Source organism: Martes martes (assembly GCF_963455335.1).
Source record: "Martes martes genome assembly, chromosome: 7".
Classification (NCBI taxonomy): domain Eukaryota; kingdom Metazoa; phylum Chordata; class Mammalia; order Carnivora; family Mustelidae; genus Martes; species Martes martes.
Genome location: NC_137894.1, coordinates 59367331 through 59379540, shown reverse-complemented (window position 1 = coordinate 59379540; position 12210 = coordinate 59367331).

The following is a 12210-nucleotide window of genomic DNA, read 5'->3' as shown; positions in this document are numbered from 1 at the left end:
GTGAGGTGTCCAGAGTGGAAATCCTGCAAGCTCCTGTGTAAACGGGCACCAAAACCAATGAGTCCAGGCTGTAGAAGTGAAGGCCAGGAGTGGGGGGAAAGTCACACTCCCTCAGGAGTCTTTTGGTTTTAAAAAATATGGGGAAAAATAAAGACTCTCCATTAACAACACGTTTTTAACTTTTTAACAGGCCTTCACATCTCTAAATCCATATAACAAAGGTGACAATTTTATGAGCCAAGTTATGCATAGCACATTTTATGTTCCTAAACGACCTAAGTGATTTTTGTAGGTCCTTAAAGGGCACTAAAAAAGTAAGCACAGTGGAGGAAAAAGAGAATCGTGCGTTTTTTATTTCTCCATCAAATGACCATATTTCTTATATAGAAAAAGTTCATCCTTCTCCTTCCCCCCATTCCTCCTTTTGTCCAAAATGTCAGGACATTTCTCATCCCTGGTCCGGACCAGTTTTGTTTGTGACTTGTCACTGTGTTCTCTCGTGGTTTGGAGACCCTGACTCTCCAGTGTGGTTAGAGCTGGTGTCACTTGGTGGACCCCATAGTCTCCCCACCCTCAGATGGGCAGTTATTCCATATAGCAAACTCCTTCTGAGAACAGAGTGCATGGAAAAGTGAAAAATCTAGTCCTAGAAAAATACATGTTTTTGCTCCTCAGCGGGACCTCTCCGAGGAGAGATGCGCAGACCATCCCCTAAGATTTGGAGACTCTGTCCAGTGGAAGGATCTGTCTCCCCTAATGTCAGGCCAAACCAGCGAAACCTTGGCTCAGCAAGACTGTGAGACCGTGGACCTTCTCAGAATAGGATGAGGGGTCAACTTGAGGAGACACGTGAGCTGCTACTCTACTTCATTGCCCGGGGAAGAGTGTCTGAGGAGAGTCTGGGAGCTAGAATTAAACTTAAAAAAAGCCAAGAATTTCCTTTCTACCCAGCCAAGCCCTGTTTCTATCAGCAACAGGAACAGCTTCCTAGCAAAGAGCCTTAGGAGAGCCCTCAGGTTGGCTCCCCTGACACTCCTTTCCTCTCCCTCTTCAGGGTGGCGTTGCTGAGGTGGTCCAGACCCAGTGGCCCTGAAGAGTTTTGGAGGGACAGGAAGAGAAAGGCCCACTGGGGCCTCAATCTGAAGGCCAGAAATGAGGCCTGCCTCACCTGCTCTTCCTGCCGACAGACACCAGCCAAGCTTAGCAGCCTCCCTCATTCCGAGCCACTGCCCCGCCCCCTACTCTCTACCCCTAGCCTGTGGGGCCACATAACAGCCTGGAACAGGAAGAGGCCCTATCAGGGACAGTCCCCCAAGGAGGACCAAAGGTCAGGGCCAGGGGTCTGGGGACCCAACGGGAGGCCCTTCTCCACTGGCAGTGACGGCAGCCAGCGGTGGGAGTGAGGCCAGAGGGTGGCAGCGGGCCCCAGCGGCAGGCCTCATGCCCTCATGGCCAGGGTGACTGAATCTGCCAGCTGTGGGGCCCGCCCGTGCCAAGTCTGCCCTGGCTCCGTCTAGTCGTAATGGATGCTGGCGCCAGGCCAGGCCCCCTGCCAGCTCCGGTCACACTCGGCTAGCTCGAGAGGCCCAGCCCATTAACTCCTCGCCAAGGCCCATTGTCTGGGTCCCTGCCCGGTGGTTTATTTACGTGGTTTATTTACTCCGGGCTGGCTGGACAGCCGGCCGGGCTGGGAGGAGGTGGCGGCGGGCAGGGGGGAGTGGGGCTCCAGGCTGCTTGTGGGGAGGGGCCAGCCGGGGAGCCCCGTGGGCCGGGTGGACAGAACGGCGGCATCCAGAGCCCCAGGGCAGGGCACGCTGGGAGGGTGGGTTTTGTTTTTTTTTTTTTAAGCCACATCAAAGATTCCCAGTAAAGGCAGAGCGGGACACATGCAGTAGACACGGGATCCTTAACTCCCCAACAGTGGCTTTCAAATCCTCTTCAAGAATTTTTAACATTACATATGCTCTTCCATTTTCCTAAGTTGGCATTTAAACTTTTCATCCCAAGTTTAAATAGTTCTGAAGGATATGCTTTCTAGCATTTTATAAACACTGGTTTTTTTTTCACCTTCCACGTCCTTCTGTTTGCCTATATAATCTATATGACAGCCTTTAGGAAAATTCAAAGAAAAATCAATATTGATATTATAAAATAAAGATTTTTAATCTCTTTGAAATGTCCAGTGGAATCTAAATATCATGGCCATTTGATAGCCTCCATTATCCATTTAAAGAAATGGAGAAACATTTTAATTCTTTAACAGCTGGAAATTTACATAGTTCCCTTCCTTCCATGAGCTTGTATTTCCATTCCACTCTGTTACGGATTTTCTCCACAGGTAATATATTTTTTATGATTGACAATCTTTTACTGAGTAATACAGCAATAAAAATGTTTAAGTTAAAACTTCCTTTGTTCGTAAAGCTGTATTAACAATTTTTGTTTTGATTTTAGTTGTTACAAGGACTAATAACCTATCGATGACAACAATGTAAATAATTGTCAAATTTGACACCTATTAAACATAAAAAGTAAACTTTTATCAGAAGTGCAACTCTTAATGAGATGGGAAGGGAAGGTTCTCATCCACATTAGCGTGCATATATGTGGATGACAACTTCTTATTGCTAGACTGAAGGTTCAATGTCTATTTCATCCCCATGATTAAAACACTGAGATTTAAACACTGAGAAACCTTGTTCACGCAAGCAAACAAACAAATACATAATAGATGTAAACCAGTGAGCTTTGCTATAGAATGTCTTTCAATTCTCTGAACTTCCAAATTATATACTTCATATTATTATCACATCTTTTTTAATGATCTGCTGACAATGCGATTAGCATCTCCTTCCATTTTGTTGAAAGCAAATAACTAGAAATCACCTGACTTTCAAAAAGACTTGTTACCCCATCCTTAGAGTCCCTCAAGGTCTCATACCTGCTCCACAATGCAGTGCTCCCAATGGGGTTACAATGAGTGAGAGATGCAGCTCTCTCTTGGAAAGCCCTGTTCCCCCCACTCTCATGGAAGGGGGGACATGCCTTCTCTTAGGTGCCTTTGCAGGAAGATGACTGTTAGGAAAAAGCATAGGAAATGGAGAATCAGAAAATGGATTCTCTTCAAACTATCTTGAGTCACAACTCCTGGGGTATGATACCCCAATTTTATGAATAAGACTGAAAGTTACCTGAGGACCAGAACTTACATTTTGATGTCTCTGCTAGGAGTGAGCTCAAAAACCAATATGATTTAAATACGCAGGTGCCTGTGGTCACTACTCCAGTTCTTCCTGTCCTCAGACTGCCCTTAGCAGAGCTAACTTCCCTTCCTCAGGCTCCTACCTTCACTTGCTACTATAATTACCATTTACTGAGGGTTCCCTGAACTAAGGGAGGAGAAAGCAGCTGGAGCCTGGGAGAGACCCTGTTCATCCAAGTTAGAAACATTTGTCTCTCTCAGGGTCCTAGCAAGGAAGTTTCTAACAAACTGGCAAAATTTTAAGAGATGTCCCTTGCGAGGTGCCTGGGTGGCTCAGTCGTTAAGCGTCTGCCTTCGGCTCAGGTCATGATCCCAGGGTCTTGGGATTGAGCTCCACATCAGGCTCCCTCCTTGGTGGGAAGCCCGCTTCTCCCTCTCCCTCTGCTTGTGTTCCCTCTCTTGCTCTGTCTCTCTCTGTCAAATAAATAAATAAAATCTTAAAAAAAAAAGAGGTGTCCCTCCCAGTGGTCCATATACATGTACCACTGTCAACCCATTTATTGTGTGGTTTAAACATTGAGATTTTGCAAACATAAATATATCAATAAAATAAAATACAGTTTATTTTATTCCCTAGCCCCATGGATTGCCTCCCAAAACTTCTTTGGAACTGGATGCCTTAAGAGCTTTTGCTCAGGGTTCCTCTCAAAACCCCAGGAAACGTGGGGGAAAGGCAGGAGGTGGTACTGGAACCTTCCTTCTGGCCCTCTCCAAAGCATGACATTCTATCATCCTCTAGCCCATACTTACTAAGATTCTGTGCCAGGCACTGTGCGGGTTCTGAGAATACAAAATGATACACTCTCTTGTTACACAATAGTTCGAATATAGTTAATGCAACTGAACTATACAGTTAAAAATGGTAAAGATGGAAAACTTTATGTTATGTCGTTTTCCCCACACACAGAAAAGACAGTCTCTGCTCTTAAAGAGATTATGGCATAGTGAGGGAAACGGAAACCACTCACTGGTTTATCTGGCAACTTTTAATTAATAGAGTGCCAATCATGTCCGAGGCCCTGTGCAGGTGCTGGGGAGAAGCCTATAAGCAAAACCCAGGCACCGTCAGTCTCTTACAGAGCCAACCATCCATGATCCAGCAGGAATGGGCACCCACACTGCCCCAAACAGTAACTACTCACCACATGTGGCTGTTAAAATGAATTGAAATAAAATGAATTGAAATAAAATTGAAATGAAAATAAAATGTCAAATTCAAACACCAGTCTCACTAGTCGAATGTCAAGTTCTTGATAGCCACAGCCAGCTAGTGCTACTCTGCTGGCCAGCGTAGCTAAAGAACGTTCCAGAATTGCAGACAGCCCTAAAACCCTGAGTGTGGTCACTGCCATGGCTAGGTTGAGTCAGCTCAGCAGGTCAGGACCTTGTCAGCCTCTCCGGTGCCTTGGTAGCGATTTGTGAAAGGTGTTCCCTCTGGGCTTGTGCAGCCCATGCCAGGGATAAGACTTGTGGAGCAAAGTGCAGTCCTGGGCCTAAGAGAAGTCTAGTTCCTCTAGACCAGGAAGTGTAGATTACCACGTGTTACCAAGTCCCCAGAGGTAAAAGACTTGGGAACTCCGAGTTATGGTCTAATCTCCTCTCCTGCCAATGTATCAGGCAGCTTCTCATGCTGTTTTCTCAGTCTCTCTCCCATCTCTGCACCAACTAAATACCCTTCATGGCCTGGGTAGAACCCCACCTCCATGCTCCCCAAAGTCTTCCTTGAGCCCTTTGTGGGGCCTCATTAGCATTTATTGAGCACATACTCCTCTCCTGACCTATGACTTCTCCTACCTGTGCCTGACCTGCCCTGACCCACTTTCCCGCCTTGTGTCACACATCAAAGACACCAAGAAAAAGACTTATTAAAGGAATCTATCTTTCCATGCCTCAGTTATCCAACCTGAGAAAGGGTGAGGCTAAGCCTCCCATGAAGTCTCCAGGGATTCTCTAAAGAAGCTGGAACGTAAACAGCCACCCACCCAGCCTAGCTCTTCCAGAAGACAGAGACATGGGCTGGTCTCACTCTTCCATGCATCAGAAAATCCCCTCTTCTGGGTGAGTTCCAGGAGGGGTAGAAACCTGCTGCCAGAGTTCTGGAGTGATAGAGACGTATCTCAGCAAAAATACTTCCTGCAAACCTCTGGCCAGCAGCACCCCACCCTCCCACCAACATGCAGAACCTGCCCAGAGTTAGATGGTCATTTCTTCTCCTGTTTTCACAGTGGGGGCCTCATGCAGGGCAGCCCAAAGACTCGTCCTGGTGTGGGCGCTGGGGATGCGATGGCCCAGTGAGGAGAGAATCAGTTTTGGAGTTGGGCCTGGGTTCAGATCCTGATTCTGCCACCAGTCAGCCCAGTGATCCATGGGCAAATAACTCAACCTCTCTGAGCCCTTTTTTCTTTATTTGTAAAATGGACACTAGTACCTACTTCACATGTTGTTGAGGGACCTAAATGACAAGAAGTCTCTAAGGTGTGGTTTCGAGGTTGAGATCCTGGCTCTGTCACTTACTGGACATGGGACTTTAGGCAAGTTACCTAGATGTTCTGCACCTCTGTAATAGGGGTCCGAAGTTAGAGAGTTGTTGTGAGGATTACTTAGTGTCTGACATGTGCTGAGAGCCCGGTGAGTATTGGCATTTATGATCTCATGTTTCCAACAGGTGAGGTAAGCAAGGTTGTTATTACTATCCCTGCCCAGTGGATCAGGTAGGATCACCTACTGGCTGTTGGGAGACCTGAATGAGAATCCAACTCCCAACATCCTAGTCTGGCTTCAAATCAAGCCCCTGGCCAAGACCTTGTGCTGGCTGGTTCCCTGGACCTGGCCCCAGGCTCTCGGAGCTGCTAGATTGTGAATTGCTCATCCCTGAGCCATGGCTGCTGGCTTTGTTCCCTCTTAGAGGTCCTGAGGAGGCTGTCCATGTCAGTCTGTGGCTTTGTCACTTGTTCCTGCTAGAGTCTTCTCCACTGCCTGTGGGAAGTTTCCTCTCCTTACTCATGCTTGAGGTTCACTTCAATGCCCAAGGGAGGGCATGCTAACCCCCTTGGTTGCTTTGGATTAGAGCAGCATAGGACAGTGCAAGAAACATTTGGGGTTGGGGTCAGGGTTGTGGTGGTAGATCTTGGCTCTGGGTCCCAACTATCCTGGCAGCAGGAGTGTGATGAATATAAAGTGAGGGCCTGAGAAGAATTAAGCCTTGACCGAGTGGTGGGGTGGCTGAGACTGGACGTCAGGAAGAGAAGAAAAGACCAAGATTTTTCACAGGTAGTAGGGACCTCCTCTCCTTTCCATTTCATAGATAAGGAAAATAACGTCCATTTTGCCCACATTATATAACTGCTTGTAAGAAAGATTGGGACAATTACTGTCTCTTGAATGCCCACTTAGCTTTCCTTGCAGTACTCAGTGCCCACTCACCATCCATTCAGAACAGACAGTGTCTGGCAAGGCTTCCCCCCTTCCCAATACGGCTGCCTTATTGCCAAAGCAGGGCCTGGCCTAGAGGAGGAGGCTAAGGTGAGACCTGTTTACCCATCTTCCCTTAAAGGATCATCAGGATAATCGCATCATCACTTGCACTTCTTGTGTCCCCCATCACCACCAGAAGCCTGAAAGTCTTGGTGATTGTCATCCTCCAGACTCTCACTCCCATATAACTCGTTAATTCCCTAAGCTGAATGTATGCCCCAAATCCTTCCACTTTGGTTCTGGAACTCATAGTTGATTATCAGCAAAATCTCCCCCTATATTCACCTTTGCTCTGAAAATTCTTACACCTTCTTGCTCTAACAGAAACCTCCCTGGTCCCCAAAAGACAATTTCCTTGCAGTCACCCCCCTGTGGTGTCTACGTCTTCCCCTACCTTCCTCACACCAGTGTGCCCAGAGGTGGGGAGTTGTTCTCCTTGTTCCTGATGGCAATTTCTAGGATTTTTCTCCTTCTTCCTCCTACTTTTAAAATTCCAACACCTTTGAAGGCCATACCGTTAGACCAAACCAGCCACCATCCCTTCTAGTTATAGACATTTACCATAATCTAGACCATTCCCACTCATTCACAGAATATTCTAGTGCCAGGCTCATGATCTTCCTCTCCACTTCTGCTCCTTCCTTCCCTTCAAGATGTTAAACTTTATTCTTTCATTCAAAAAATGTTGTTGAGTACTTGTTCATTGCAGCAGATACAGTTCATAGAGTTGAGGGTATAGGAGTAAACCAGAGTGACAATGTCCCAGCCCTCGAGGTTTCTACATTCCCACACGAGCAAGGACAATTCACAAATAAATAAGCAGTGCTTAATATCATGAGAGGCAGAGAAGCTACAAAAGGGAAAGAGGCAGATGAGGGCATAGTGGCAGGGGATGAAAGAGCTGTCTTAGAGATGGCAGAAAAGAAAGTCATTGACATGGATGACCCACCCAAACACCTGTACCTCCTGTGCATGGTCTTTTTTTTTTTTTTAGATTTTATTTTTTTCACAGACAGATCACAAGGCGGCAGAGAGGCAGGCAGAGAGAGAGAAAGGGAAGCAGGCTTCCCACTGAGCAGAGATCCCAATGTGGGACTCGATCCCAGGACCCTGACATCATGACCTAGCCAAAGGCAGAGGCTTAACCCACTGAGCCACCCAGGTGCACCTGTGCATGGTCTTTGACCACCTCTCCCCACCAGACTCCTTCCCTCCTCTGCCACCCAGTCCTGTGGCTATAGTCTAGAACTGGGCACTGCTGAATTCCCACTCTCTGACCACCACCTCTTGGGTTTTAGTTCATTTACTCTATTCTTGGTCCCCTTTGGGACCTCCATTCCACTGAACTCACCCTCTTTCACAGTCCGTCCTTTACCTCCTTTATCTCCTCATGAACCTCCCTCTCCAGCTTGGATTCTGTGGCCTGTGACAGCACCGACCCTTTGCACCAGCCCTCCCCTCTCTTTCCCTTCTGTTGGACTCTCCTGACCCACCTCGACCTTGCTTAACCCCAAAGCCCTACCTGCACTGCACCTGCACCAAGTACCCGAACATCGCCGGGGAAAATTCTCAGCCGTGCTGACTAGCCACACTTTACATTTCTGACCACAAACCTCAAGTGGGCACTCAGCTTGCCCAGAGATCCTATTGTGTTTCTCTACTAAATTCACTGCCCCACTTTCCAGATGAGTGTTTCACATCTTCTTCTCTCTTCTCCAACCCTCAACACCTCCTCCCTGTTCCCCACTGTTGGCTAACCACCTCGCCTTTTTTTTTTTTTTAAGATTATTTATTTATTTATTTGACAGGCAGATATCACAAGTAGACAGAGAGGCAGGCAGAGAGAGAGGAGGAAGCAGGCTCCCTGCTGAGCAGAGAGCCCGATGCGGGGCTTGATCCCAGGACCCTGGGATCATGACCTGAGCCAAAGGCAGAGGTTTTAACCCACTGAGCCATCCAGGCACCCACCACCTCGCTTTTTATTTTGCTGAGGAAATAGATTCAACCTTAGGAAAAGTGCCTGTCTTCTCACCGTCACTGTTTCTGGACCCTCGTCCCCGCCTTCCTTTCTTACCATGGATGGTCTCCCCTCCGAGTCTGGGCCAGCTGCTCCACTCATGCACTAGATTCCGATGCCTTCATTACTCAACGACTTTGCCCCCAAATCATCCTTCTCCCACCTCTACTACAGGGCTGCTCCTCTCTACTCAACATCGTAGACACATGCTGTCATCTCTCACACTTTAAGAAACTCTCTTTCGACTCGCTTTAGCTCCTGCCCCATTTCCTTCCTCTGCATGTCCTCACCCCCATTCCCTCTTAGCCCACCCCAGCTAAACTTCTGTCTCTGCCATGCCATTGAAACTGCACTTGTCCAAGTCCTCAGTGGCCTCCTGGTCAGCACATCCAAAGGTCAGTGTCCTGTTGTCTTATTCAGCCGGTCAGCCCCATTGGAACCACAGAGAAATGGCTCCTCCTTGAAACATTGGGGTCCAGCATGCCACATGGGTCTGCTTTCCTCCTGCCTTGATGGTCCCTCTTTCTCGGGCTCCTTCACGGGTCCCTCCTCTCCTTGATATCTCTGTTAGCACGGAACGGGGACTTCTTCCCTATTTACAGTCTCTCCCTCATTAGACGCCATCTAGGTCTGTGCTTTTAAATGCCATAAAGATGTTGGAATCTTTCAGAGGCGATGGGGAGCAGAGTAGTGAACGGAACAGCAGCTCTAGGTCTGGAGCTGCTGCCTGGGTGTGAATTCTTGTGCTGCCCGATTTGCCATGTGACATAGTTGGTAAGTAATCCTCTGTGCCTCAGTAAGATGGTACCTCACATAGGCTGTCCCCAGAGCAGAGTCTGAGACAAAGGCTTAAGTGTGAGTAGTTTTCTGGGGGAAACTGACCCAGGGAGCAGGCGTGAGGGAGAGGAAGAGTGAATTAGCAATGGAAGGCTGCTGATCAAAGTTGTAGGAACGAGTTGGCCGTCTATAGGTGACTGTTTCTCAATCCTACAGGACCTTTGAGAAGCTTTATGAAATGGTTCGGATCCTGTGGGAAGAAGGAGGGGCACTTATCCATTGGCTCCTGCCAAGTTACCCCATGGATGCGAACTCCCCTGTACTTCTTGGTGGTTCAGGTGTCAATTTCAAATGGGTTTCATGGACGTCCCTCATGCTATGGTTTCAGGAGGTAAGAGGCATGTGGAGGGACATGGTAAGGCTGCATTTGCACGACACTTGTCAAGGCCTACGCAAAACTGGTAACCGCAGCAGTGGCTGGAACCAGAAGTGAGATGGGGGGCATCCAAAGTTGTACCTGAGACGTGCCCAGTACAGACAGGAATAATGATGGAACCCTCTTCACAGGGCTGCTGGCCCTTAACATCTGGTGATCTCCATACTGGTGACTCTGACCTTGACATTGCCCCTACCTAGTAGACATCTCAGAGGCCTAGCTTGTCCAAAAGAGAGCTCTGATTCCCGGTCTGTCCCCCAACCCACCTTTTCTTCCAGTCTCCTCCACTGATGTTCAATGGCCTGGATTCTCTCCCCGACCTCTCACATCCAATTTATCACAAACCATAGTTCCAAAATATACCCCAGTCTGACCTGTTCATTAACTTCTGTCACAAAGCAACCAGCCCAGGCCAAGTCACCCCCTCTGTCTGGCCCACTGCAGTGGCCCCCCAACTCTCTCCCATCTCTGCCTTGCTCCCTTACAGTTTATTCTCCCATAGGAGACTGAATGATAGTATTACTCTCCTGATTAAAGCAGCCCTCCACTAGCTTCCCATTATCATTTTTTATTTTATTTTTTTGCTTATGTTTGTTTTTAAGTAGACTCCACACCAAATATGGAACCCAGTGCCGGGCTTGAACTCACGACCCTGAGTTCAAGACCTGAGCTGAGATCAAGAGTTTGATGCTCAACCGACTGAGAGTTTTATGTCATATTGGAACCATGTGACTGTATTACATATTTTAAAACAAAGTAAATACATAAGAATACATCAAAAGAATCACAGTCCTATTCAAGGGGTTCTCATTTTCTAAGGATTTTAAGATCTTTTTTTTTAAAAGATTTTATTTATTTATTTGACAGACAGAGATCACAAGTAGGCAGAGAGGCAGGCAGAGAGAGAGGAGGAAGCAGGCTTCCTGCTGAGCAGAGAGCCCGATGTGGGGCTCGATCCCAGGACCCTGAGATAATGACCTGAGCTGAAGGCAGAGGCTTAACCCACTGAACCACCCGGGTGCCCCTTTAAGATCTTTTTTTCAAGAAACTACAAGTGCTTGGGATCCTGGGTGGCTCAGTAGGTTAAGCATCCACCTTCAGCTCAGGTCATGATCTCAGAGTCCTGGGATCGAGTCCCGCATTGGGCTACTTGCTCAGTGGGGAGTCTGCTTCTCCCTCTGCCTGCCACTCCCCCTGCTTGTGCTCTCTCTTGCTCTCTCTCTCTCTGACAAATCAATAAAATCTTAAAAAGAAAAAGAAAGAAAGAAAGGAAGGAAAAGAAAGGAAGAAATTGGAAGTGCTTAGTAGTCATGTTTTGGTACCAATAGTAACCTCCTGGGATGCTGGGTGTGAGACAAGCTCACCGGGAACCAGCCTCGTGGATTCATCAATGCGTTCCAGCAGCAGCCCAACAGTTGGCACACAGTAGGCACTCACTAAATACTTGTTGGAGGAAATAAAAAGTAAAGGGGTGAATAGAAAGATCCCTAAGTCAATCAATAGTGGAGCATTTTAGTCTTGGCGAAGGGTCCCTACTGATATAAAATGGTCAAAATGAATGAATCTGAACAAGGTGAAAAACCATGCTGTTTATACATTTATTTTTAGGTTTTATTCCTTTATTTGAGAGAGAGAGACCGTAAGTAGTGGGGTGAGGAAGTGCAGAAGGAGAAGCAAACTCCCCGCTGAGCAGGGAGCCTGGCGCGGGGCTTAATCCCAGGACCCTAGGACCATGACCTGGGGGGAAGGCAGCTGCTCAACCGACTGAGCCACGCAAGCACCCCCAAAGCCATGCTATTTAAATCAGAAGCCAGAAGGTAACACTCCAGATGTGTGCCATAGCTGTCCCACCCCAAGATTTTCTGGAATGTTCTTGACACCTGCGCTCTGGACAACCATAATGAGTAAATGCCAAATATCATGTAATAACAGCCCTGAAAACATTAATTAATTAATTAGTTAACTAATTAATTTAAAATGACCTGTGTAGTCAGGATCACCTCATCCTGGGCCTTCTCATCCTAGCTCCCTCTTTTCAGCTCAGATTGTCTCACAGGGCTTTGCCTCCATATGCCTGAGGGCAAACCGTAGTGGGCATCTGACTCGCAGCCAGAACTCCCACGTGGCGGGGTAGTGAATCGGCCAAGCACAAGTCTGGAACACACAGTGGCCTCCTGGCACTGGCATAGGTGGTTGGCACCGGTTATACCCCCTCAGGAGTGTCAGGTTACGAGGGAGCCAAGA